The 13238-nt window shown below is 50.0% G+C and overlaps 1 protein-coding gene across 2 annotated transcripts in view; it reads right to left on the reverse strand.

Moving 5' to 3' along the window:
- Positions 1–11374, reverse strand: part of CLIP2 (CAP-Gly domain containing linker protein 2) — a 111392-nt gene extending 100018 nt beyond the window's left edge. Inside the window, exon 1 of one of the 2 annotated variants that reach the window (XM_031967934.1) lies at positions 10871–11374. The gene's annotated coding sequence lies outside the window, so the exon portion shown is untranslated. The remainder of the gene's footprint in view (positions 1–10870) is intronic. The other variant, XM_031967933.1, reaches the window with a different exon arrangement.
- Between the last annotated feature and the right edge of the window lie 1864 nt (positions 11375–13238).

The following is a 13238-nucleotide window of genomic DNA, read 5'->3' on the forward strand; positions in this document are numbered from 1 at the left end:
AAGGACTGGCAAGGCTGCTTCAGGGTCAGACAGGATGGCCGGCATGAGTGACCGCGCCGGCCTGGCCTCTCCCCCTCTCATTTTCCATTCTAGGGAAGCAACGGCGCCCAGGACGTCACAGCAGCTGCTGCCGAAGACCAGCAGCCAGTGCCCACTCGCATCCCTCCTGTTACAAAGAACGGGGCGTTCTGGACTGCTTAAAAATAGCCTTTTCTACATCATTCATCGTCTTGATTTTTTTGAAAGGGTGACAGCTTTTCTTTATCCACATCATTGAAATTTATGCGATGACTTGGCTGAAAGAGTGAGACAGACAGACAGACAGAAAGACATAGCCTTGGAGCTAGGACGCCCCGTTCTCATCATCCCACTTCTGGCATCCGCCCCCAACGCCCCCCGTGGCATCAGTCACTGTCCCCCACAGGGTCCCCACCGCCTTGCCTGCAAGGCTGGGCTCGGGCTCGTTCTGATCACTGGAATTGGGGGGAATCCCCCCAACTAACATCTCAGAGCCTTTGCTGATAGCCCACTCGGGTACCTGGCTCACCACCCTTATGAGTAGAGCGATTGGGCTCATGTTTGTACAGCCTTTGAGCTCTAAAAGAATATATATGTATATGCACATATGTGTGTGTGCAAACACACATGTATAAAGCATGTATCCTATAAACAGCACCTGCATCTCTGTATATGTACACATAAGCACAAGTAAGTAAATGTGCGTGTATAACATGTAAAATACACCGTAGGACAGCTAGTAGTGGAGCATTCCGGCTCTGAAGTCAAGAAGACTCATCTTCCTTGATTCAGATCTGGCCTCAGACACTTACTACACAGACTGTGTGATGCTGGGCAAGTCATTTAACCCGGTTTGCCTGTTTCTTCATCTCTAAAAATGAACTAAAGAAGGAAATGGCAAATGTCTCCAGTAGCTTTGCTAAGAAAACCCAAATGAAGTCACAAAGAATTGGAAACGATTGAAAAAATGACTAAACAAGAAAAATAGTATATGTACACACATAATATAAATAGCATATGTGTGTATTATATATACAGGTATGTATATTGCACATACATATAACACAAATAGCATATGCATTATGTGTATGTTACATATAGAACATAAATAGTTTAAGGTAAACTATACATGTGCCATATATGTATGTTACATTACATACAATAGAAACACTATTTATCCATGTTATGTGTGTTACATGTATGTATGATATGAGTAGGTGTACACATTACATGTATATTGTATATACTCGTTACATATACACACAATAATATATATATTACATATGCATGTACACATAACATATACCCCCGTGCATATTGTATATACATATAAGCACACTGTATACACATATGCATATGTGTGCACTCCATATATGCATGCACATGTGTATAAGTATTAAATTATATATAATTTGTGTGAATTGATATGTGTATTAATAATATATGTACATATGTAAAATACATATGTACATATTTGTGGGCTGTCATGCATACATAGTATTTATATTTGCATAGTATATATACATAGATTAAAAATATACATATATATAGTATATACATAGATATATACATAGGTACATAGATAAAAAATTTATAGGTATCTTCTCTAATAAATGCACATGTGTATATGTACATATGTGTAAGTGTACATGCATATACATATATCTCATAGTAATCCTGTGCTATTATAAAAAGAAATGTTATTATAATTATCATCCCCTATTTACAGATGAGGCAACTGAGGCTTCGAGCAGTTAAGTGGCTTGCCCAGGGTCAGAAGCCGGTAAGTATCTGTGTAGAATTCAAATTCAGGTCTTCCCTGCTCAGGTCCAGCCCTCTAGCCAATACACTGCTAAGCCCACGTAGGTCTGGACTATTTCCCTTCCACTAGCCCACGAACTCCACGTGAGCAAACATGGCATCCCAGTTGGTCTTCCTGCTTCCATCCAGGACGACACTCTCTGAGTAAGAGGAGACTAATCAATGTTTGTTGATGTTGGCATTGAGGATGACTAATGAGTTGAAGACAGATTTGGGCTGGGAAAAAAAGGACAAACTCCCTAAGAATTAGAGCTTCTGGTGCTTTTATTTGTGGTACCAAAGAATGGAAAACAAAGTGGATGCCCTCATTGGGGAATGGCTGAACAAACTGGGTGACCCCCATGTAATGGAGTGTGACTGAGCTGTGAGAAACGATGAGGACAAAGACCCAGAGCATCATGGGAACATTGATACAGATTAGGGTGGGCAGAACCTGGAATACAAGGGTCCTACAATATGCAATTGGAAAGAACCAAAGAAAAGAAATTGAATGCTGGGTAATTAAAATGACAAAGCTCTGCAAGAAGAAAAGAGAAAGTGCTCCTCCTCGTATTTGCAGAGGTGGGGGGGCCATGGGTGTGAAACACTGTTTATAATGTCAGATCTTATAGTTTTCTTAAACTGCTTTTTCCCTCTTTTTTTTTTTTCTTTTAAAAAGCAATTCTTTATCACATAGGCCCTTGGGTCAGAGAGAAGGGAGGAATACATTCCAAAATTAAAGTATATGAAAAAAATAGATCAATATTCTTTAATTAATTACATTTTGGTCTTAGTTTATTGAGGCAGCTAGAGCTCCAGACCTACCTACAGTCAAGAAGATTCATCTTGTTCCTGAGTTCAAATCTAGTCTCTGATACTTACTAACTCCGTGACCTCACTTATTCCTGTCTGCCTCAGTTTCCTCACCTGTTAATGAGCTGGAAAAGGGAATGGCAAACTACTCCAGCATCTTTGCCAAGAAAACCCAAATGGGGTCATGAAGTATTAGACACAACTAACATTTTAATCGTTTGTTTATTCGTTTGTTTGTTCGTTTCAAGGATTATAACTGTCCTAGAGCCTGCTTGTTGAGACAGTGGCTCTGGCACTGGAAGTGCTTAAGACTAGATCACAACTTGTCTGGTTTTTGGGATAGGACCTCGGACTAGATCATCCCTAAGATCCCCTTTATCTTGAGGATTCTGTGAATTTGCCAAAATATTCATTCGTAGACAGAGAGAAAAGAGGGAAAGAAAATAGATTTTTGTCGACAAAAAAAAAAAAAACAAAAACAAAAAAAAACAAGCAAACAGAAACTGACATTTAAAAATTAGTCCGTACATTGATGCATTGTTGGTGGAGTTGTGAATGGATCCAACCATTCTGGAGAGTAGTTTGGAACTATGCTCAAAAAGTTATCAAACTGTGCATACCCTTTGATCCAGCAGTGTTACTACTGGGATTATATCCCAAAGAGATTATAAAGAAGGGAAAGGGACCTGTATGTGCACGAATGTTTGTGGCAGCCCTTTTTGTAGTGGCTAAAAACTGGAAACTGAATGGATGTCCATTGGTTGGAGAATGGCTGAATAAATTGTGGTATATGAATGTTATGGAATATTACTGTTCTGTAGGAAATGACCAACAGGATGATTTCAGAAAGGCCTGGAGAGACTTACACGAACTGATGCTGAGTGAAATGAGCAGGACCAGGAGATCATTATATACTTCAACAACAATACTATATGATGACCAGTTCTGATGGACCAGGCCATCCTCAGCAACGAGATCAACCAAATCATTTCCAATGGAGCAGTAATGAACTGAACCAGCTACGCCCAGAGAAAGAACTCTGGGAGATGACTAAAAACCATTACATTGCACTCCCAATCCCTATATTTATGCCCACCTGCATTTTTGATTTCCTTCACAAGCTAATTGTACAATATTTCAGAGTCTGATTCTTTTTGTACAGCAAAATAACGTTTTGGTCATGTATACTTATTGTGTATCTAATTTATATTTTAATGTATTTAACATCTACTGGTCATCCTGCCATCTGGGGAAGGGGGTGGGGGGGGTAAGAGGTGAAAAATTGGAACAAAAGGTTTGGCAATTGTTAATGCTGTAAAGTTACCCATGTATATATCCTGTAAATAAAAGGCTATTAAATAAAATTTTTAAAAAATTAGTCTGTAAACTAGGGCTCACAGATAGCAAGGAGAGGAGATCCTGGGACTCTGGATCTGGACCTGGGCTTCGAGGCCTGTGGTCCAAGCCCCTCCTTCAGGGATCCAGAGAACTGGAAAGACGCGGGCAGCAAGTGGCAGTCAGGACAAAACCACATCCTGGGAAGCCAAGGCCAGCATTCTTTCCACATCAATACCCCGTCATGCTCCCTCCCGGCTCCTGGGATCGCACACGGACGAGAGCCAGAAGGAAGCTCATAAACCATCCCTTAGTTCAGTCCCCTCATTTTACAGATGAAGGACTGGTCCCAGGAACACAAAACGGCTTGCCCTTGGCCACAGAGGAAGCAGCAAAGGGAGGATTCTGGAGCCGTGGGGGAGAGGGAGAAGGGGCAGGGAGGAACCAGACCCAGGGTCCGGGGGCAGCGGGGAGGAGCCTATTAAAAAACTAGGCACAAACCTCGGGGATTTTGGCTCAACAGGTCTGGCTGCCCCGGATGCCAAGAACGGCTATCTCAGCCACTCGAGGGAACCGCCAAAGCGACCCAGTGTACCCGGGCAACGGCCCCCATCCCCCACCCCGTGAGTCACTGCAAGATGGGGTACAAAGAGGCTGTTCAGAAGGAATGTGGGCAAGCCAACAAGCCGACGGCGAAAGACAGGGAGCCCTTGGCTGCAGAAAACAGGTTTCAAATGTCTCCTTCATTAAAAGTCTCCACACACCCCACGGGGCGTCTCCACAGCCCCGCAGTGGCTCTCGGCCCCGTGATTGGGCAGCCAGCCTTGAACGGGGACTTTCTGGATGACTCGATTCCGCTAGCAGGGCTGATCTCAGTCCTTATCCTTCAAATGACCCAAGCCGAGGCTCCGTGCCTCAGTTTCTCCCCCGGCACCCAAGGGCATAATTTCTACCCCCAACAGTGCATTATTCCACTTAACAAAGCACCATAGAGGGGCAGTAACCCAAAGCAGCAGATGATTGTGCTGCCTTTTCCGGGGTCTTTGAGGTCCGGCTCAGGCCCCCTCCTCCAGGAAGCCTTCCTGAATCCCTCCAGCCAGAAATTCTCTCAGCTTGAGTAATCTGAAGGGTTGTTAATCAGCCGTTTCAGTCACATCAGACTCTTGATGACCCCATCTGAGGTTTTCTTGGCAAAGACACGGGAATGAGCGGCCATTTCCTTCTCCGGCTCATTTCACAGATGAGGAAAGGGAGATAAGCAGGGTAAGTGATCCGGCCAGGATCACAAGCCAGCAAGTGTCCGAGGCTATATTTGAATGCAGTTCTGTGTGACTCCGGACCCGGCGCTCCATCCACTGCACCATCCAGCCGCCCTATTTTACACGTAACAGGGATCCCCTCTCAATGCCTATGGAACGGATTCAGTGGGAATGGTTTGGGAAGCATCGTCCCCACTCCTCCCCGCCCAACGGGGACCCGCTTCCCCGGCCCTGCTGGGGTTACCTGCAAGAGAGCCCGAGTTTGGGAGGAGCCCGTGGCCAGGGAAGCAGAGCTTGCTGGGTCGCACGCGGCCAGAGCCCCGCACCTTAACCTCCTCAGTGATCATCGCCCTGACCCTCAGACCTAGTCTGTTCCTGGCCCCAGCTGCAGGCTGGGAAAAGCAACAGGCAGGAAGGCGGGAGCCAGGCATCCCCTCGTTCTGCAGCGGGACAAACTGTTTTTGTTTGTTTTTAAACATTGATATTCTGTCTTCCCGGTTTAAAAAGGCCAGGGGGAATGGAACGGAAATAAAGGAAGAAAGAGAGAAAGAGAGAGTCCGGGTGTCTATTCTGGGCTCCAGCTAAAGCAGAGGATGTGATTTCCAGGGACTGAAAGGCTTGGCACTGAAGGGGCTGCTCAGGGGGAAAGAGGAAGCTGTTAAGTTGTTTAGGCCCCAAATTTATGCCTTGTTAATAAAAACAACCTGGGACAGGCATAAAAAAAAAAAAAAAAACTTTCTGCCTAAAAGGGAAACATTTCATTAACATTTTTAAAGCATTTCCTCTGAAAACATGACTTCAATGAGGAGAAAGATGGAGAAAGGACCAAGGGGAAGGGAAGGGGGAGTGAAGGGCGCAGAGGGCCTTCTTTGAGCAGCTTTCATACTCATTTTCCCAGCATCCCTTTCTCCTCTGGCCCATGGGAAAGGTCAGGGAAAGGAAGAATTCCCAAGGAGGCAGTAGTCTGGAGCAGAGGCGCTGGACAGAACCCAGCCTCTGAAATCAAGAGGGCCTGAGTTCAAATCCCAGCCCTGATGCTCACTCTCTGTGAGACCTGCCACAAATTGTTCTGCTCCGTGAGGGTCATTCTTCTCTGCTACAAGGGCTGGTCTGGATGGTCTAGATCTATATCCAGGATCTGATTACTCCTAGCTGTGTGACCCTGGGCAGGTCACTTACACTCCGACTGCCTCAGTTTCCTCATATGTCACATAAGGATAACAGCACCTATTTTCTAGGGTTGTTGTAAAGGTCAAATGAAATAATCTTTGTACAGTGCTTTGTGAACCTCGAAGCTTTACTTAAATGTTCCCTTTTATCATTTTTATTGAGAACCTAAATGGGGACAAGATCAGAGCCCTCCAAAGCAAAACATAGGAGAAGCCCGGGATCCAAGTCCCGCCTATTTGGGTGGGTCTGTGATCTCACTGATATGGGAGCTCCTACTCTCTGACTCTACGTCTCCCATAATTCCTTTGTGGGAGTCTGCCCATTGGGCTGGGCCCTTCTCTCTTGACATGGCACAGGGAACCAAGGGAGAAGATGGATTGCATATCTGTTTGCCAGCATCCTTCACTTGCAATGCATGACTGACCCACCTCAGGACCTTAAGACGGGTAATGTGGAAGGAACACAATCTCCAAAGATAGAGAACTGAGTTCAAATCTCACTGTTGGTACCACTCATGTAACCTTAGATAAGTCACTTAACTGCCTTTCTCCATCCGTAATATAACAGACCTAGACCAGAGGGCCTCCGAGGCCCCGCTCTGATGCCCCTGTGTCACTTGTCCCCTCTTGGGCCTCAGTTTCCACAGAGGTATTATGACAGAGTTGGACCAAATGGCCTCTGAGGCCCCTCCCAGTTCTACACGGAGGATCCTATGATCCTGGGTCACTTGTCCTCTTTGGGCCTCAGTTTCCCTGTCTGTAAGATGACAGAGATCGACTCAACAGCTTTCCAACTCAGAATCTATGATCTTATGACTTGATTTACTCTGCTTTTATCCCTATTCTCAGGGAATGTCTAATCTACTTACAACCAGGCTAAATTTTTATTGTATTTTATTTTATTTTTTAAATCAATAATCCCTTTAGGGGATCAGTCTTGACCACAGAGGTAGCATCACCAAGAAACCACATGTGACATAATTTTAAAAGGCTGTAAAAGAGAATTTGATAAAAATCCAAGAAAAATGCTTTATCCCAACAGCAGATTATAGATTTTAAAGTTGGAAGGAGACTCAGAAATCTTTCACTTTACAGATGAGGAAACTGAGTCCCAGAAGAAGCTGTTTTGTCCAAAGTCACATGGAGGTAAAAAGCAGAGCTGAGCTCAGGGCCATTTTCTCCAGTTCTTTTTTTCTCTATACAGACAGGAAGTTTCACAGGAATTCAGAGATGGGAGGGATGTTATTGGCCTGGGTGGTCAGGGATGACAGCATGGAGGAGGTGAGAGTTAGTATGGCTGTAAAGAATGGGTAGGTCAGAGAGAAAAACAGAGACAGGACAGAGACAGAGACACGGAGAAAGAGACAGATTCAGAGAGAGAGAGAGAGATGGAAAGAGACACAGACACAGACAGAGACATAGAGAGAGAGAGAGACAGATGCAGAGAGGGAAACAGAGACACAGAGAGAGATTCAGAGAGAAAGAGAGAGAAAGAGAGAGATGGAAAGAGACATGGACAGACACAGACACACAGAGAGACAGAGACATAAAGAGAAAGAGACAGAGACACAGAGAGGGAGACAGAGAGAAAGAGAGAGAGACACACAAAGAGACAGACACATAGAAAAGGAGAAAGACAGACGCGGAGAAGGAGACAGAGAGGAAGAGAGACAGAGACACAGAGAGGGAGACAGAAACAGACAAAAAAAGAAGCAAGAGAAAAAGAAAGGGAGAGAAGGAAGTGAGAAACAGAGAAAGAGATAGAGATAAACAGAGACAGAAACAGAGAGAGAAGGAAGAGATAGTGTGGGCACATGAGTGCAGGTGGAGGGCACTGGACCAAAGACTGAGATGGTAATGAGAATGGACTATTTGGCCACAGTGAGAATCACAAGCCCTAAGGCTCCAGCTGGGAGGACCTTAGAGCCGGCCTATTCTAGATCTTTCAGTGCCTTTACTGTCGGGCAGGTAGTGAGAGGAAGAGCCTGGACCCAATCCCTGGTCCTCTGACTGCAGGGTTCTACCCATGGGGCCACACGCCCTCGTGAAGAAAAGCCAGTTCATGAGGGCATTAGATCAGGCTGGAAAGGTATAACAGAGTCAGATTGTAGAGGACCTTGAATGCCAGGATGAGGACTTTAAACTCGACCCTAGAGGGTATGGGGAGCCGCCGAACAAGAGTGGCAAGTCCAAAGTGGCATTTTAGGAAAACTTCCCCCGGTGGCCGTGTGCAGGGAGCACTGACCTCTCGGAGAGCCTGCGGCCCCTCCAGCAGAGCTGGGCGCACACCCTCAATAGAGGCTTGTTGAACGAACAAAGCAGCAAATTCCCATTCCCGGGGGCAGATGCACAATGGGCGAATGTTACCCAAGAAGCTCCGGGCAGGAGGCCAAAGGCTCGCCCAGCCAAAATTCCAAAGTCTAGAAAGAGTAGAACTGCAGCTTTGCTTTATCCCAGAGCACCCTTCACTTCCTCTCCTCAGCACCCAGAGAGCTTCCTTCCCTCATCCCGGCTCCGGCCAGCCCGCCCTCCGGAGGAGAGAGAAAAGGCTCATGGGAACACTGATCACGAATGGGAAGACATCACGGAGGCCATTTAACCAACCTTTTTTTTTTTTTTTTTTTTACAGAGAAGGAAACTGAGGTCCAGCGAGGTGAAATGGCAAGCTCCTGGCTCGTACGGATGGGTCCAGAGACAGTAACTGACTTACCCAGAATCACCACTGAGCAGCACGCAGATGAGTTGCTCACGGTCCCATCACTACGTCAGGATGGACACACAATGAGAAGCCACAATGACATGCTGAATTTGGAGTCAGGAGATGGGGCTCGAATCCTGGCCACTCCCGCCTCAATGCTTCTCCAGCTCTAGCCAGGCTTGGAAGGAACCTTCAACACGGTCTAGTCCCATCTCTCCATGTTACAGATGAGGCAGCTGAGACGGTGACTTGCCCAAATTCACACCGGTAACCACCATCAAAGGCAGATCTCGAACTCAGTCCCTTGACTCCCGCTATACCACAGCGCTTCTTAATTATTCCATGCCCTTCTTTCTTTCCTCAGTTTTGGCAGAAGGAAAACGGTGGGAGAATAGGATCCGAGAGCGGTTCTAGGGGCCAGAGGAGTGCCCCACTTTGGTGGCCAGGAAGGATTTCCCTCCATCTTCACTCTTTCCTTCCCGGGCAGCTAAGATTTCTCCCCGGGCCGGCCCGGCCGGGGTACCGTCCCCTAGTCCTTCACAGGAGTCTTACAGGACAGAATCCTCACAGGAGTCTGGATGAAGCCCTTCTGTCTCCAGGGCTGATCTCTACAGAGATCCTCCATAAAGAGCCCAAAGACGAAAAGAAAAAAAAGGATTTCTGGTTCCCCCGCCCTTTCCACCACGACGCGTCCCCTCCGCTTGGTGGCGAGTGGGGGAAACTGAGGCACAGCTAGGCATGGATGCTCCAGAATCAGGCTCACACCGCACTTTTCCTCACCCGCCGCCCATCGTCTGTGGGAACCCCAGAGCACCCTGGGCAGGGCTGGGTGATGAATCCTCCCACACGTGTGCTCGGGACTCCCGGCACCGGCCCGGCCGGGGAGCAGCTCAGGGCCCGAGGCCCCGCGGGCTCCTGCCCCACCAGCGCGCCGCTGCCGCCGCCTCTTCCCAGGATCCAGGCCCCCACCCCCCGCAAGGGCCGTAAATCTGCTGTCTCATGGTGTCCCGGAGCCCACGGGGACCATCCACCCCGGCGGGGCTGCAGGCATCGGGAGGGAGGGGGCGGGAAGGGGGCCCATCGCCGGGTGGGGGCCGCGTCCAACAAGGGCCAGAGTCTCCCTTCACACCCGGAGCCTCGGCTGCCGCCCCCGGCCCCAGAAAGGATGCCGGGGTCCGGGCTCTCCCCCGTCCCCAGAAAGGAAGCCGGGGTGCCGGGGTCCGGGGCTCTCCCTCCCCCGTCCCCCAGAAAGGATGCCGGGATGCCGGGGTCCGGGCTCTCCCCCGTCCCCCAGAAAGGATGCCGGACTCTCCCCCGTCCCCAGAAAGGATGCCGGGCTCTCCCCCGGCCCCAGAAAGGACGCCGGGGTCCGGGCTCTCCCCGCCGGCGGCCCTCCTGCTGCCCCGGGAGACGGCATGGGGGAAGGGGCGCGCGGCCGCGAAGCCCACAGACCCATTAACAAAGAGCCGCCCTCGGCGCGGGCAGGCCCCCGGCCCCTGGCACGGCAGAGGGGGCATCTGGCACCCCGCCCCCGCCGCACACACCCACACGCGGCGCTGGGGCCCTTCTCCCCGCGGGCGCCCCCGGCCCCCTGACGCGCCCCCGGAGCCGGCTCAAGGACAATGCCCCCCCCGCTCCCCAAACGCCGGGCCCGGCCGAGCCCCTCGGAGCCCACCGGGCCTCCCCGGGCCGGGCCTCCCCGCCCCCTCCTTTGTTGCCAGCAGGGCCGGGGTTTCCGCGCCGCGGGCAGCCCCGGCCCGGCCCCGCCGTCTGCCTACCTTCTCCTGCCGGCGCTGGGCCTCCGCATCCAGAGGGCAAAGCGGCCGGGCCGGGCCGGGGCTGGGCGCTGTCCTCCCTCCTCGCCGCCCGCCCGCCTGGCCGGCCGGCCTCGCCAAACGCTGGCCTCCCCGCCTCCCCGCCCCTCCCTCCCGGGCTCTGGGGGGGAGGAGGAGGGGGAGGAGGAGGAGGGGGAGGAGGAGCGGGAGGAGGAGGAGGGAAGGGGGAGGGGGAGGACGAGGAGCAGGAGGATGCTGCCGCAGCGGCCCCGGCCCCGCTGCCCGGGAGATGGCTGGGGGGAGGCAGCCGGAGGCTGGCGGGCAGAGGCTGGCTGCGGGGCGGGCAGCAGAGGGTCCCGCCCCCCCGCCCCGCCCCGGCCCCGCCGCGGCCCCTCCTCCCGGCCCCGGGCCTCGGGCTGCGCTGCGGGCGTGCGGGCGGGCGCCCGGAGGCTGTGGGCCCGGCCCTGCCCGCTGGCGGCCGCTCCCGGGCCAGCTGCGGCTGCGGCGGCGGCTCCCGCCGGAGACAAAAGGGGAAGGAGCCCAGCGGAGGGAGGGAGGGGCAGTCCAGCTGTTTGCAGGAAGCGTTCCCTTGGTTCTCAGGCCGCGGAGGCGCCAGAAAAGCACCCGGGAGGGCGGGAATGGCCGCTGCGCGCGCTCCTTTCCCCCCGCTCCTCCCCGGGGGAACAGAAGCTCCCCGAGGGCAGGGTGGCGGGGTTTGGGCTTCCTCGTATCCCCAGCGCTTAGCGCCGGGCCTGGCATACAGCAGGCACTTAATAAATGCGGGCGTGCCGTGAGATGGAGTACACAGTGATTTGGGGTCAGAAGGACCTGGGTTCAGATCCTGCCTCACATCTGACAGGTCCTGGTCGTGCGGGCCGTCCCTTGGTCTCAGTCTTATACAGTTCCCTCGGGCTTCTCCACCGAGAGTGGGCCAGCGGCTGCTTGTATTGGGGGAGTCGTTCACACACTGGGAGTTCCAGATAATGATGCCCATGTTCATGAATCCCCGTAACTCAGAACCTACGACCTTCGACAGGTTGCTTCTCTTTGGGCCTCAGTTTCCCCATCTGTAAAAGAAATGGCCATTAGATGCCTCTGCAGACCTTTCCGACCTCGTGACTAAGACATGGAAGGGCTCTGCATTTCTCAGGAGCGAGAACACTCCTTAGCACCCCACTTTTCTGTCCTCCAAGACAACTTTCCCTTTTGACTTGATCTAGTTCAAACCAGGACACACACATTTGTTTCCTTACACTAATAATCTTGACCCTCCCAAGACAAATCAAAGGGCAGGCTACGGACCAAGCGGATACACCAACATGTAGGGTTATTTAGAAGCCAATCAGCAAACCCGATTACAGGGGTCCTCAAACTACGGCCCGCGGGCCAGATGCAGCGGCCCCTCCCCCATTTATCCCCCTCCCCCAGGGCTATGAAGTTTCTTTATTTAAAGGCCCACAAAACAAAGTTTTTGTTTTTACTCTAGTCCCGCCTTCCAACGTCTGAGGGACGGTGAACTGGCCCCCTAGTTAAAAAGTTTGAGGACCCCTGAATTATTTCACCTTCATATTGTACAGTTTTATAGCCTGGTTTATACGTGCAGGTATATCTACAAGCAGCTCTGTGATGCAGCCTATAAAGCACTAGACCAGCCATCATCTGAAGACAATGCCTTCAGATGAGAAAACTGAGGCAGAGAGAGATTCAGTGATTAATTTGTCCAACATCATACAGCTAGTAAATGCTTAAGGCAGGATTCAAACACACATTTTCCTAGCTCCAAGGACTGGACGTGGAGCTGCTCTATTTTAGCTGATTGTAGTTTTGATTTTTTAAATATTATTTTATTTTTCATTTATGGAATAGAACAATCATTTCCATAACATCTATGAATCTATATGAAATACACTCATATATATATTCATCGTACATTAAGCCAGAAATCTACTGTGCACAACTTGCTATTCCTTTCAAACGTAAAACAAAATTATCATGTAAATTTTAGTCATTTCCTAATATATCCTACTCCAAGTCACCATTTCCCATGTAGCAAAAAGAAAGGAGAAAAAAAGAGAAAAAGCAAAAAAATTACCTGAAATCAATTCCATCTGTGCTCTAGTGAGCTTGATTCGGAGTCAGAAGTCAGAAGAGTTGGAGCCCTTCCTTTCTTCCTTTTAAGAGTTGTGTGAACTTGGGTAAAACACATAGAGAAGCTGGGGTCTAGTAGGAAAAAACACTAGATTTGAAACTGGAGAATCTGGGTCCAAATATAGGCTCTGTTACATACTATGTGACTTGGAGCAAGTCATTTAACCACCTGGCCTCAGTTTCCACATCTGTAAAAAGAGTTAGACTAGGTAAGGTTTAAGAT

Source organism: Sarcophilus harrisii, chromosome 4, assembly GCF_902635505.1.
Source record: "Sarcophilus harrisii chromosome 4, mSarHar1.11, whole genome shotgun sequence".
NCBI classification, from domain to species: Eukaryota; Metazoa; Chordata; class Mammalia; order Dasyuromorphia; family Dasyuridae; genus Sarcophilus; species Sarcophilus harrisii.